Genomic DNA, 12,610 nt, shown 5'->3' with positions numbered 1-12,610 from the left:
CATCTCCAGTTTCTTCAATATTGCAAAATATCCTACAATCTGACAAGCACAATCATCTTTTTATTTTTTTCTGTAATGATAATTCTTGCATCTTTGCAATAATTTTTGCAGTTTTTATGTCGAGTATTTGACAGTTTTTCTCATAGATTTTTCTAAAATATGCTTTCTGTAATGTCACTGAACTGAACTCAGTATTAAGGAGTTGAATATTTGTCATCCTTTACCATGACAAGGCAGCTGTTCTCTCTTTGATAGAAATTGTTTATCCAGGAAGCAGATGTGTTGGGTGCTTTATTATTCAGAATTTGATTTCCATGGCAAATGGTTTTGCATTACCACTACAGGGAACTTTAATACATATTTAACAGAAAGTTATCTTGATGATTTATTCACCTTCCCCTTGCAAATCAGTCCAATAAATCCTGCAGGACTTACTTGTGTGATGATATTACCATGGTTTTTGCACTGATGATGACAAGCCATTTCAGACGTGGGAGAAGGGGTTTCATAGTTTCTCTGCTACAATGTACGAAACCACTATGTTACCAGAGGACATTAATCTGATGTCTTTGTAAACCTGGTTTTAGAAACCTCTGTTTATGTGGGTCATGTTCTTACCTCAGCATGAAAGATACACACAGTTCCCGACACCCAAGAAGAAATTAGACTTGGACCCATTTACTTAAGCAGAGATTTTTATTGACAGAGAAATATAAACATGAGCTCTAATCAGGACCTAACTAATTATACAGTGCTCTACTCTGCTTTTCTTGGCTGGATTGCTGATTCATTCTCACGTGATCAGTAATTCTGGAGGAATAGCCTTTTTGCAGCATTGTCCTTAATCTAGATCTAAAATACTGAGTTCTTAGTGCACAATTCTCGGTAATCACCTCCACTGACCACCTGGTGCATGCCTTAAGTAGTCTCTCTCTTCTTGCACTCTGCAGTAATGTTCCATCTAAAATCATCCTTGTTACTCCAAATCATTGCAGTTCTTTGACCATGAATGCAAATTAATTTACCCCATCTAGTTTCAGATTATCCTCACCTAATAAAAAACATAGTCTCCTCCATTTTGAAGTATGAATCATTCCAAAACTTCCAGCATTCAGTAAAGCTGAACAACAGATATCATTTTTATTAAAAACATATGTGCTGTCCTACAAGTTTAGGCCTACCTCACTGAAATATTTTCACAAATGAGGATGTGAAGGGCTAAGTCTCATGTCTGGAAAGTACTCTCATTATCCAGGCACTTTGCTGCTATTGAAAGACTTGCCTCAAGTGCGTCATAAAGTTAGCTGTCCCATTGTTTTTTTATTGCTTAGTCCTCCTATGTGCTGTAGTGTGTCTCAATATTTTCTCTCAGTATTTCACTGTACAATCTTTCTGATACCTTTGCAATACAGCTACAGGAGGTGTCTGTGCTGTGCAGGTTTACTTACGTAGAACATGAGCAGATTCCTATTACTTTGGTCATTTACCATTTGCTTCCAGTATTCAGAAACAGGAGAAGGCTGTGTACTCTGTAGTTATAATAACTTTTGTCTTTATTATCACCAACACTTAGGTGCTCTTATAGGTCGCTGTTGCATGTGTAAACAAACTATTTGGTAATCTAGTTTTGAGGCTTCTCTCTGTAACTAGTGTGTTGGTGTTCAGAAATTGGTGTGCTTTCCTCAGCAGGTTGCTCAGCTGACTGAACATTTAAACTGCATAGGAATATTATTCTTAAGCTATTTAACCAGAATAGAAACAAAAGTGCAGTTACAAATAGAAATTTTTTTTTTTTTTTTTTTTTTGAGAAAATAACATACAGAACAACCTCAAGGATATTTTGTAGAGGTTTACCTGGTAATCTGCAAATCTCTATATTTAACTTTTGAAAGACCTATATGTTTTTAAATATGTTGTAGATTTGCAACTTCTAATAGCAATCTATGGAATGTGTACATTCTCATCCTGCTGTTCTGAAGTGCTACAATTATTCATGAAAGGTTACATGTCATATCCTATCTGCCAGGACTAGCAAGATATCCACTTAAAAATTATCTGCAAAATGTAGGAAATGAGAAAGTACTGTTTGAACGTATCTGAAGTGGTATGTTGGGTTGCATCATTTTTTCACATTAAGAGCACCTGGAAAAGAAACATTATTGACAGGAGTTCAATCAGGAGATGTGGTCACAGGAGTCTTATTTTAAATATGAATCAAGTAACAACAGAATTGTTGTCAATTAAAGGAACTGAAATCTTCCTAAACTGGAGCCCTTTTTAGTTTCCTGAACTATTAAACAATGCAGGTGTTGGCTGTGGGCTTGTCAGACCCTTTTTCCAAAGAGCTGGCACTGCTACTCTTTGTACTTTCATTTTAGCAGGGGAAAAAAAAAAAAAAGAAGGTATTTTGGGCCATCATTTCACCATTTAAACTTTAAGCCAGGAGAAGCAAACACTGCTACTGAAAGGAGCAGCCTTTCTATTTTTCTCGGGCCCTCCTGGTTCACTCCTATGCCTTCTTTTCTGCTAACATAGCTGTTTTCATGGCCAAGCATTGAACCGGTTCAGGGAATTGATCTGATTTATAATTAACCAGGCAAAACCAAGTAAGTAAATGAATAAAGGTTAATTGTGACCCAGATCAAACCCCTGATCCTTTTCATCACACAGCTGAATGCAGGCTCGTGTCGGTGCCAAGGAGGGAGATGTAAGGGAGCCTGACAGACAGTAGGATTGCTTCTTTCAGCAGCAGTGCTTTGTTACATCAGCTTAAGACATTAAAGCATTAAACACATTGCCTCTGAGGGATTTGTTTCGCTTTCTGTCATAGCCTCTCAGGGCTTTGGTATGCTTTCTGTCTTGGGCTGTTTATATTGCTAAAACATTTTACTCTTATATCTCAGAAAATATATCTATAAGTAGGTATAAATGGGGCTGTTAGCTTGCTCCTCTAGGAACTGAGTTATAAAGTGATAGTAATGTGCATCTATTAGCACATTAAAAGGAAAGTTGACAGGGGAGTACTGGAAGGTATTAGGTCCCTACACATTTTTTTTGGCTGACAGAGGACAGTGAGACTACTAATGGTCCTAGTAAGCAAGACTGCATCACGAGCTTCACCTTCTGTCAAGCAATTGTCATAGTAAACATGCTTCTCCTGTGTGGGATTCTCTGGGCCTTGAAGTATTATAAGTGGTAGCAATCTCTACCTCTGCTCGTTCGTGTGCACCCTCGCTTAGCCCGTTGTGCTGTGAAGACACCAGTATTTATTTGTGTGGACAGTGAACCATATCAGATAACCGATCCAGTTAAAAAATAACCCACCCAAGAAAACCCATCAGTTGGACCAGTTTCCCGTTTTGATTTACTCTCTCCATAAAAACAGTGAAGCTGACACAGCTCAGAGCATAGACACTATTCAAGATGGCATGACTGCTGAAACATTTATATTTGGACTACATCCCTATGTCTAGTAAGACTTAGGTCCTTCACTAGGTTAGTATATCTCATTTTCCATATGGTGACCACAGTCTAACTGGGGTAAATCTCTGCCTGGCTTTAACAACATGAACGTTAGTGAAAACCTTATCAACTATCTAACAACTCCTACCAAGCTGCTGAATTCTGGGCAGCATAAACATAAAGCAGTTAAACCATATGACTTGGGTTTACCAGTGTTGGACTGCACCTCCTATAACTCCAGCACTTCAGCAATCCCAGTTTGGCCCAGTGAGCATCCAGACTGCAGGATGAACGTGTTGCCTTTTGGCTGCTCAGTGTGTAATTTGCTTTGCAGGCCTGGTTTATTTTTCAAGCGCAGAGTTTTCTTCTGGATGGTCTCAATTAGATTGCTAAGTAATTCAACATGGTTTTTGTCTGCATGTTCCCAAAATACTTCAGCACTTACTTAATATATCCTCTTGCTAAAGGAGGATTTCTGATTTGGTTTTCTTCATGTAGGGCAAGTCTGTTCCAGTAAAGACAAAATTCGCCTCAACACTTTCCTTATGTATCTCTTTAAGATAGTCATGTCCTTCTCTTTTGAGGGAAGGCAGACCCCTTTCCAACCTTCTTATTATCTTTTAGGAGGTCATAAGTAATTACATTGTCTCCTAGCAAAGTTTAACTGCTGGCATTCTTTCAAGCTGTAACTTTGCAGTGTAGCAAAATGCATCTGTGTCACTTTGACCTTTTGTGTATGCCACTATCACCTTTTCTCCCCCAAAATCTGATGGACAGTTACTCATCTAGATCTGTTACAATGCTTTCCTGACATAGACCTTAGGTAATACATTCAGTCAGTTAATCTACAGTGAAAAAAACCCAAAAGTTTTAAATAAACCATAAAATAACGTCACTTCAGTAAACAGATTTCATACTGTGCTGTGATGATTATTTATTAATATCTACATTGCACCTCCACAACCCTTAATCTCTCTCTGCTTTTGTCTAGACCAGGATATCATCAGGCTATTCACCTTCCTTGATAGCATCTCTCCTGCATTCTGGTAGAAATGTTGTTTTGGTTTAGTTAGGTAGCCAAAATATGTACAATGTATGTGAAAAATAATAATTATTACTGTGAATTCTTTTGGATTTTTTTCAGCAAGAATGTTTGTCAGAATGTTTTGGGCTCATCCACTGCAGTGCGGTCTACTGGAATGCAGCCAATTTGGTATTTATTACTTTGCAATGGTCTTGAATGATAGTGAATTTCTGGTTAAGGTGTTTATTTTTTTTTTTTCAAGGAGGAATGGCATTCCAGCTGACATTTTCAGATAGCAGTGCTCATACTTGTTTTACTTCTTAGGATTTAGGTGCTTTTTAATTACTCTTGGATTTATTCAGGTGTATGCTTAAATTGCTCCTTATGGTCAATACATATACGTGGTTTAGTCTGAGCTTAGTACAGAACAGCTCTGGATTTCTCAAGGGGACTGTGAGGAGCATTTGTCTCTTCTGGAGGGTTGATAGGCCCAAGTTTTGTTTCTTCATTGTTTAACACTTGCCTTGTGGTAGCACAAGTCATAGGCCCCATAGTGATAGGTTTTGTACAGACAGAAAACAAGACATTCCACATCAAAAGTAGTAAGGTTTACAGTCTTGTAAGACTGTAAATCAAGAGACAACATACAGATATGAATGAGTGAGACAAGACTTAGCAGTAACAACACTGGTCAAAGCGGTAGGCAATGGTCTCAGCATGTCAGGTGCTTCATATTTAGCAGGTACAGAACAAAATATTACAATATTTACATTGTATAATTTATTTTTCTTTTTATAAATTTATAATTATAAAATTATTATAATTTTTGTAGCCTCAATTTTGCATTGAGAACTGGATCGATTCTGAGGTGCACTCGTCATGATACTAGGAAAGGTTAGTGAAACAAGGGTTCTTAGTGAAACAAAGGTTCATGTAGATATGCCTGAACTGCCACAAATTTTTAACTAGATGGAAAAATAAAAAAGCCAACACAATAAATTCTAGGCCCTGATCTTCTAAAACATTCACAGTTTTTTCAGTCTCTATAACCACAGTCACAGTGACATACAAGTCTATGTACCTGCTGATAGGTTCAGTATTCAAAAGTGGCATATAACTTGCTTTCATGTTATTTAAGAGATCTATACCTCAAAAGGATTGAAATGCCTCCTATTGTTGCCCAACTTGTAATTTCCCATGCACTTGTACAAGAGAAAAAGACCTCAGAAGGATGACATTAAAATTTATCTGCTTTTTAGGGAGCTGCCTAAAGCTCACCAGCATGAACTGCTAAGTTCAGGGAGACGTTTTCAGTCCCATTTCTCTCTAGAGCTGACATAGGGTTGCAGGCAGGAGGATCGTCCAATGAGGGATGGAGTCCCTAGGATTTCCCCCAAGGGTACGTACCTATCTTCATTTCTTAAGACAATTTTAAAGACCTTGTTCTTATTTTAACAGAGGAATAAAGGAAATGGTAAGGGAAGGGATGAAGCAGAAAAAGTAGGCTTTTCCCCATCTTTTGCACATTACCTACAGGTGAAAGCACCCTGCCAGGCCTTGAGAGGCTTAGGTTTGAGCCTACAACTCTTACAAAAGAATATTAAATTAAGTGTTGCTTTACTAGTGTTCTTCAGTTTCCACAACACTTAAGTCGTGTACAGGCTGTCCTCTTATATTGATTTTAATAGCAATAAAATTATCATAAGGCAGATGGAAAAAATAACCGGACAATTTTGTACCTTGAGGTAGCTGCAAATGTGTCCTCTCAGCCTTGACTTCCTCAAGCTCCCTGCCTGCAGGGAATAGCTGGTTTCTGCAGGTTGCCGGTGGCTACTGCCCTGGCTCCTGCTGGCTGATTTCTGCTGCACCTGTGACAAATTAAATTAGTCACATCTGGGCTGGCTGGAGGCCATGGCAACAAGTTGTCAGGCGGTAGTAGCTGCTTCAGGTCTGGCCTGGCTTGCAAGTTCAAGAGAACTGTTATTTGTTTTCCTTCCAGGTAAGGATTGCTGTGTTCATTTAAAAAAAAAAAAAAATCAAAATTTTCACTAGATCTCAGTTAAGCCTTTTTCATTGAAAAAGTCTTTCCTTTTGATTGTAATTGTGCTGTATAGATCATCATTTCCGATTGATTAATTTTCCTAGGTCATCAATTCTGTAAGGTGTGGAACTGTAACATGCTTTCTATTTTTGCTGATCTCAGTGGGACTGTTCAGCTGAACAAAATAAAATACATGTGTGCTGGCAGCATAGCAGCCTTGGCATAGGTTTATTTAAGTGCTGTTTTAAAATTATGTTCTCTCATTCTTATTGTTTACATTATTATCAATATTTTCTATATATTTATCCAAAAGTATAAGAATCGCCTTCTAGTATAGGGATAATTGATCTTCCCATGACTATAGTCATGTATCAAAATCTTCATATAGCTAAGAGCTAGAAGACAGGTATCAGCAAGCAAGGGAAAGAAGAAATTTTAGCAGTAAATCACAACTGGGTTAAAGGTAAGCACGGCAGGGCGTTTGGCTACGACCCAGTGTGATTTGGAGACTGGCTCCTGCTAATTCACTTCCTCCCACAGCCCGGGGCTTAGATGATTTAGCAGACTCCAGGCCACCACAAGTCTGTTGGCAAGGGTATGATGTAGGTCCATGGCAGGAGCTGCACTTGAACTGCTTGCAAAGTTCAGGTGTCAGAGGCTGGTCACCCTTCTTTAAATGTGAGCTAGTGATTTTTTGGGGGCATTGATGATATTCTTGGAAACTACTCTCATACTTCTTTCCTTTGTAATTCTTCTTTGCATTGTCTCTGCTTTAAGGCAACTTCAGTTTTGAAATGCAATTTTAGTCATTATATATTAAAAAGATCTCTTCCTTATGTGAGATTGATAGAAATTATTAACAAATAATAGAATTCATAATGACACAGATAAATATGATGTATTCTTTTGGCATGTTTTTTCTACAGAGTTGTCCTGGTGTGGGCTGAAATACAGTTAATATTCCTTTTCAGGGACTAGGAGTGCTGTGTTTTGGATTTAGCTTTGGGTTTGGTATGAGAAGAATGCTGGTAGCACACTGATGTTTTCAGCTGCTACCGAGACTTCAAGGACTCTCCGATTCCCCATGTCCTGCCCGTGCGCAAGGGCACAGGGAGCAGGGAGGGAGAACAGACAGAGCACCAGACCCTAATTGGCCAATGAAATATTCCATATCATGGAATGTCATGCTCACTATATAGAGGAGGGGTGGTTGGGAAGGAGCTCTCTCGCTTCTGGGATTGTGATTGTGGGATCTTGGTATCTCGGGGTCGCTGGGCAGGAACGGGCTGGGGATTGGTTAGCGGGTGGTGAGCAATTACGTTGTGCATTGCCTGTTTATATATATTTTTTTTCTATCATCATCATTGTTCTCGTTTTATTGCCATTATTAAACTGTTCCTATCTCAGCCTGCCAGTTTCCCTTCACCCCTCTAATCCCCTCCCCCATTCCCAGGTGGGAAGCGGGAAGGGAGGGTGATTAGCTGCAGTGGTTGGTTGCTGACCAGGCTCAAACCATGACAAGAGTCATAGAATTGTTAAGTTTGGAAGGGACCTCTAGAGATCATCTAGTCCAAGTGCCCTGCTCAAAGCAGAGTAAATTTAGAGTAGGTTGTTTAGGACCATGTTCAATTGGGTTTTGAATATCTCCAAAGGTGGAGACTCCATAAGCTCTTTGGGGAACCTGTGCCAGTGTTTTTCCACTGTCACAGTAAAAAGATATTTTCTTATGTTTAAATGGAATTTCCTGTATTTCATTTTGTGTCCATTGCCACTTGTCCTGTCACTGGACAGCACTGAGAAAGGTCTGGCTCCATTGTCTTTACATCTTCCATCAGATATTTACACACCTGCGGGCAACGGAGGAACGACACACCGAAACGGGTTCACTGTGGGTGATAGAGCATCAACTAACTTTATTGGTCCAGGGTACATATATTTATACAGACAACGCTAATTATTATGCCTACTAGTCACTAGCAGATTGGCTTAAGCTCTAAAGGTCGTATTCGCACGGTCCATCTACTTGCAGTTAGCTAACAGCACAAGCTTCTCATAACACTAAGTTTCTCATGCCACTATTTCTAATTCCCCTTAACCTGTTTTCGACACACCACGGTACACAAGGCCGAAGCGTCCTTGACATTCCTCATGTATCAGCAGCTGCGAGCAGCTGCAGGCAAACCCTAGTGAGGCCCAGCATCAGCGAGGCAGCATCAGCCCCTAGAGCAGGCTCTGATCGTACAGCTGCTCGGTGGGCTCAGGACCCTTGTCTCTGAGCCATTCTCCAACACACACCTTGATAATATCCCCCTGAGGCTTCTCTTATCCACAATCTCGCAGCCTCTCCTTGTATGTCTGATGCCCCAAACCCTTAAGTCATCTTGGACAATGAACCCTCTCTCCAGGATGTCCACGTCTTTCTTGTACTGGGGAGTCCAGAATTGGGCACAAACTCCGAATGTGTCTCCTCTGTGCTGAGTAGAGGGGAAGATTCATCTTCCTCAACCTGCTGGCAAGCCCAACTTGCTGTTGGCCACCTTTGCCACAAGGACACATCCGTGGCTCATGGACAACTTGTCCACCAGGACCCCCAAGTCCCCTTCTGCAAAACTGCATTCCAGCCTCTTAGCCTCCAGTGTGTTTTGGTGTGTGGTTCCAGGTGCAGAACCTTGTTGAACTTCATAGGATTCCTGTCTGCCTGGTATCCCAGCCTGTCCAGGTCCTTCTGACTGGCACCACAACTGTCTGGTGTATCAGCTATTCCTCACAGTTTTGTATTATCTGCAAACTTGCTGAGGGTGTGCTCAGTCCTGTCACCCAGGTTAAACGGTCTGGATCTTAGTATCCATCTTAGGCATGCCCCACTAGTGACTGGCCTCCAGGTGGGCTGCACACAGCTGATCACAACCACTCGAGTCCAGCAGCTCACGCAGTTGTCAATCCACTGTTCACTTATATAGTCTCTGCTTTGTCAGTTTGTATATGAGGATGTTAGAAATCTTTTCTGACACTTTTTGACAGTGTCAAAAGCCTTACTGTAGTCAAGATAAATAGCATGCACTGCTCTTCCCTCATCCACTGACCCGATAACTCCTGATGGAGTTACTCACAGTAGGAACGATGCATGCCAGCAGCAAAGAGATACAGAAGGACGTCATTATATTGAGTGACTGAATGATAGAAAAGCAGATTAATTCAGTCCAGATAAATGTTGAATGATATAGCTGTGAGGAAGAAAATAGTTATTTTGAATAGAGAGGTGCTAAAGTGTTTATTTCTACTCAGGGCCAAAATTTGAATCATAATAGATAGTTCTGTGGTAACCAATTTTGTGCCAAACAGGAATTAAAACACTGAGCTAACTCTATGCATCTTTGTTCCACATCTCTATGAATTGGATCAAAATGCCTCTACATCATATGCGTCTTATGAGGTTTGCTACCTAGATGCTTTCATACTAGGGATATGTTACTCTGAACTAAAGTGTAACTAATCTGACTGTTTTCTTTCATTTGTTTTAAAACTTTATTTTTTTACACTGGGTTGATAAGCAGCTCGTATAAAGGGATCTATTAATCATTAGAATAATAGCAGTACTTTCCTAGAGGAAATCTGCCCCCCCTCTTGAAGAATCCTGTAACTTGAGAGTCAATTCAAGTAAAAACTACCACACTTCGTCAAAATTTTCAAATCTCAATAATTAAAATCTAGTTTCCCTTTTCATTCTCTTAAGTGATTTCTCTCTTTTCTTCCTGTAGCTTTTTCTTCCCTTTATCTTGTTTCCTTTTCTCAAATTACCCTCTCAGTCTTTATTCTCTTGCACTCCCCTTTCCCCCCTGCCCACTCCCCAGCCTCAGACTTGCCCCTGTGTTACTAGTGGTTTTAAAGCAATTCAGTCAATAATAATCTAAGTCTGGGTAATCTACATTATGGAGATACTTTTCTTAGAGGGCAGTGTTTATGAAAATGCCTTTTCCCAATTAGGTTTTAGAATATTTTGGTTTTGATGCAAATCTCTGGCTGTTAAGATCATGGAGAAAACCTTTAAATTGTGTAGTTGCAATGGAGACCAAAGCATTAACCTGTGTATATCCATCTGGCAATAATCTGACCCTCCATTGCTACTTTCCTTTCTGTTGCATAGGAGCACCACTAATGAAGTCAGGGACTGTGAATGAGGAGAGAACTTGGGCTCCAGGTTGATTACAGAATGAACTGGGTCAATCCTGAGGCACCGTATTTCCCATTGAGAGAGCCTGAGCATCACCAGTAAATGGCCTTGAGATGTAGGTGAAATGAAAGGCAAGACTGCTTCTGCTCGAAAGGGAAGCCCAAGCTGCATGAAATGGATTTAGCATAGCTGAGGGTAGAAGTTAGCGTCTTTCAGTCTAACGTCACCCGTTTTGTTCCAATAAGACTGTTTCTCAAACGATTGGGTAAAGTTTCCTGAAAAACACAGTGCCTCCTTCCTGCACATATGCACCCAATCTGTGCATCCCACCAGTGCTATAAACACTGTGAGCCATAAGCGTTGCCTCATTCTTAAATGGGCAAAACCATGCCTGACAAAGAATTTAGTGTTTCTGCAGTAAATCAGTAGAATTTTACTCTCTTTCTCATGGTGGAAATGTTTGGTTGAGGAAAGGATGATGGCAATCTTCCTCCAATATACAGTGGAGTTGTACAGCTCTAAAACGTGCTTTTAGTCATGTGTGGAGTATGTTTTCCAGCTATTTGCCTTAACATGGACATTTTATTTATTTGGAAGGTGCAGAGCCATAGTATGACTCTCTGAAGATTTGAACTGCTTTATCTTTGGAGACCCTAAATATATCTGTTGTGGATTTTGGATTTGTTTTGGCAATACACAAAGAAAATAGAGTGTTAGTTTGTTGAAAGAGTACGTGGTGTATGCAGTTATATTTGTGACAGCAGCTTCTTTACGCATAGCTCCAATTCATATGAGGGCATAGGGACCCTGAGCATGAGTGATGAAAGCTATTACTAAAACATCTCAGTGCTCCAAATGATCCTGTTCATTATATCACTGAAAGCAAAATTGTGAAGTTCCTGCAATTAAAATGAAACTTTGTTATTGACTGAATGTCCCAGGATAGTGTATTTGAACATGTTGCGCTTGGAATTAGAGATTTCTTTTGCAAAGTAAAATGCAGTCCTAAAGAGGCATATGATGGAATTAGATCAAGCTTGCTTCTGATTCCTAGCAAATAGGTGTCCAGATCGTACCAGTCACTAGCACCAGTTGTCATGCTGGTAGACAGCATCGTGCAGTAGAGAAGCAAAAGGATGAGCAGACGTGAAGAGTGAACTGATTTCTACTGCTTGTACATTGGGAGGAAGATAATAAGAAGGAAAGGTCGGGACAGAAGAAATGCCAGCAAATGACTGAAGTATGTAATTCAGGATAGAGAAGGCTAGATGCTGAAACACAGAAAATAAGATGAAAAAAAGAAGGCTATAGTGGTATTATTTAATTTATATACTTCTTGTTAATTGGTGAAAAAATCGTGGTAATTTTCTCATCATTTTCTGCTTCATAATGTGTCAATCTGAGTTAGGAAAAAAGTTAAAACATTTCAAAATATGGTTGGCTTGTAAAATATTTGTTATGACTGTTGCTTTGAATAGCATGTTCACAGTATGCTGTTGGTGTTTTACATCTCTATAACGAAATAGTAAAGCTGCTGTAAAATTGAGCAGGAAATAACATAAAATTCCACAGGCTTCAAACAAAATTCTTCACTAATTTCCCCTCTGGGATTTAAAAATAATGTGTACACTAAATTTTTAGAAGACATTAGAATGTAATATATGCTAATCCGTTTTCCCTTCTTCTCTGGAGACAACTCAGCCAGTTTAGTATAGGCTTCATCTTGTGGTAGACTTGCCTGCTTGAAAAAAAACCCACCTCCTGTACAGAAGGGACCTTTGCACGCACACACACATATGACTATGTGTGAACCCGGGTGCTAACAGTTAGTTGCACTCATCCTGCATTTGGGAGAAGAAGTGGAAGCTAGGAATAATAGCTATCTCTTTTTATTAGTAACCTGAAAGTGTTT

This window comes from Tyto alba, unplaced genomic scaffold (genome assembly GCF_018691265.1).
Source record: "Tyto alba isolate M040663 unplaced genomic scaffold, T.alba_DEE_v4.0 Super-Scaffold_48, whole genome shotgun sequence".
In the NCBI taxonomy this organism is placed as follows: domain Eukaryota; kingdom Metazoa; phylum Chordata; class Aves; order Strigiformes; family Tytonidae; genus Tyto; species Tyto alba.
Note: the sequence above shows the minus strand (reverse complement) of the source record.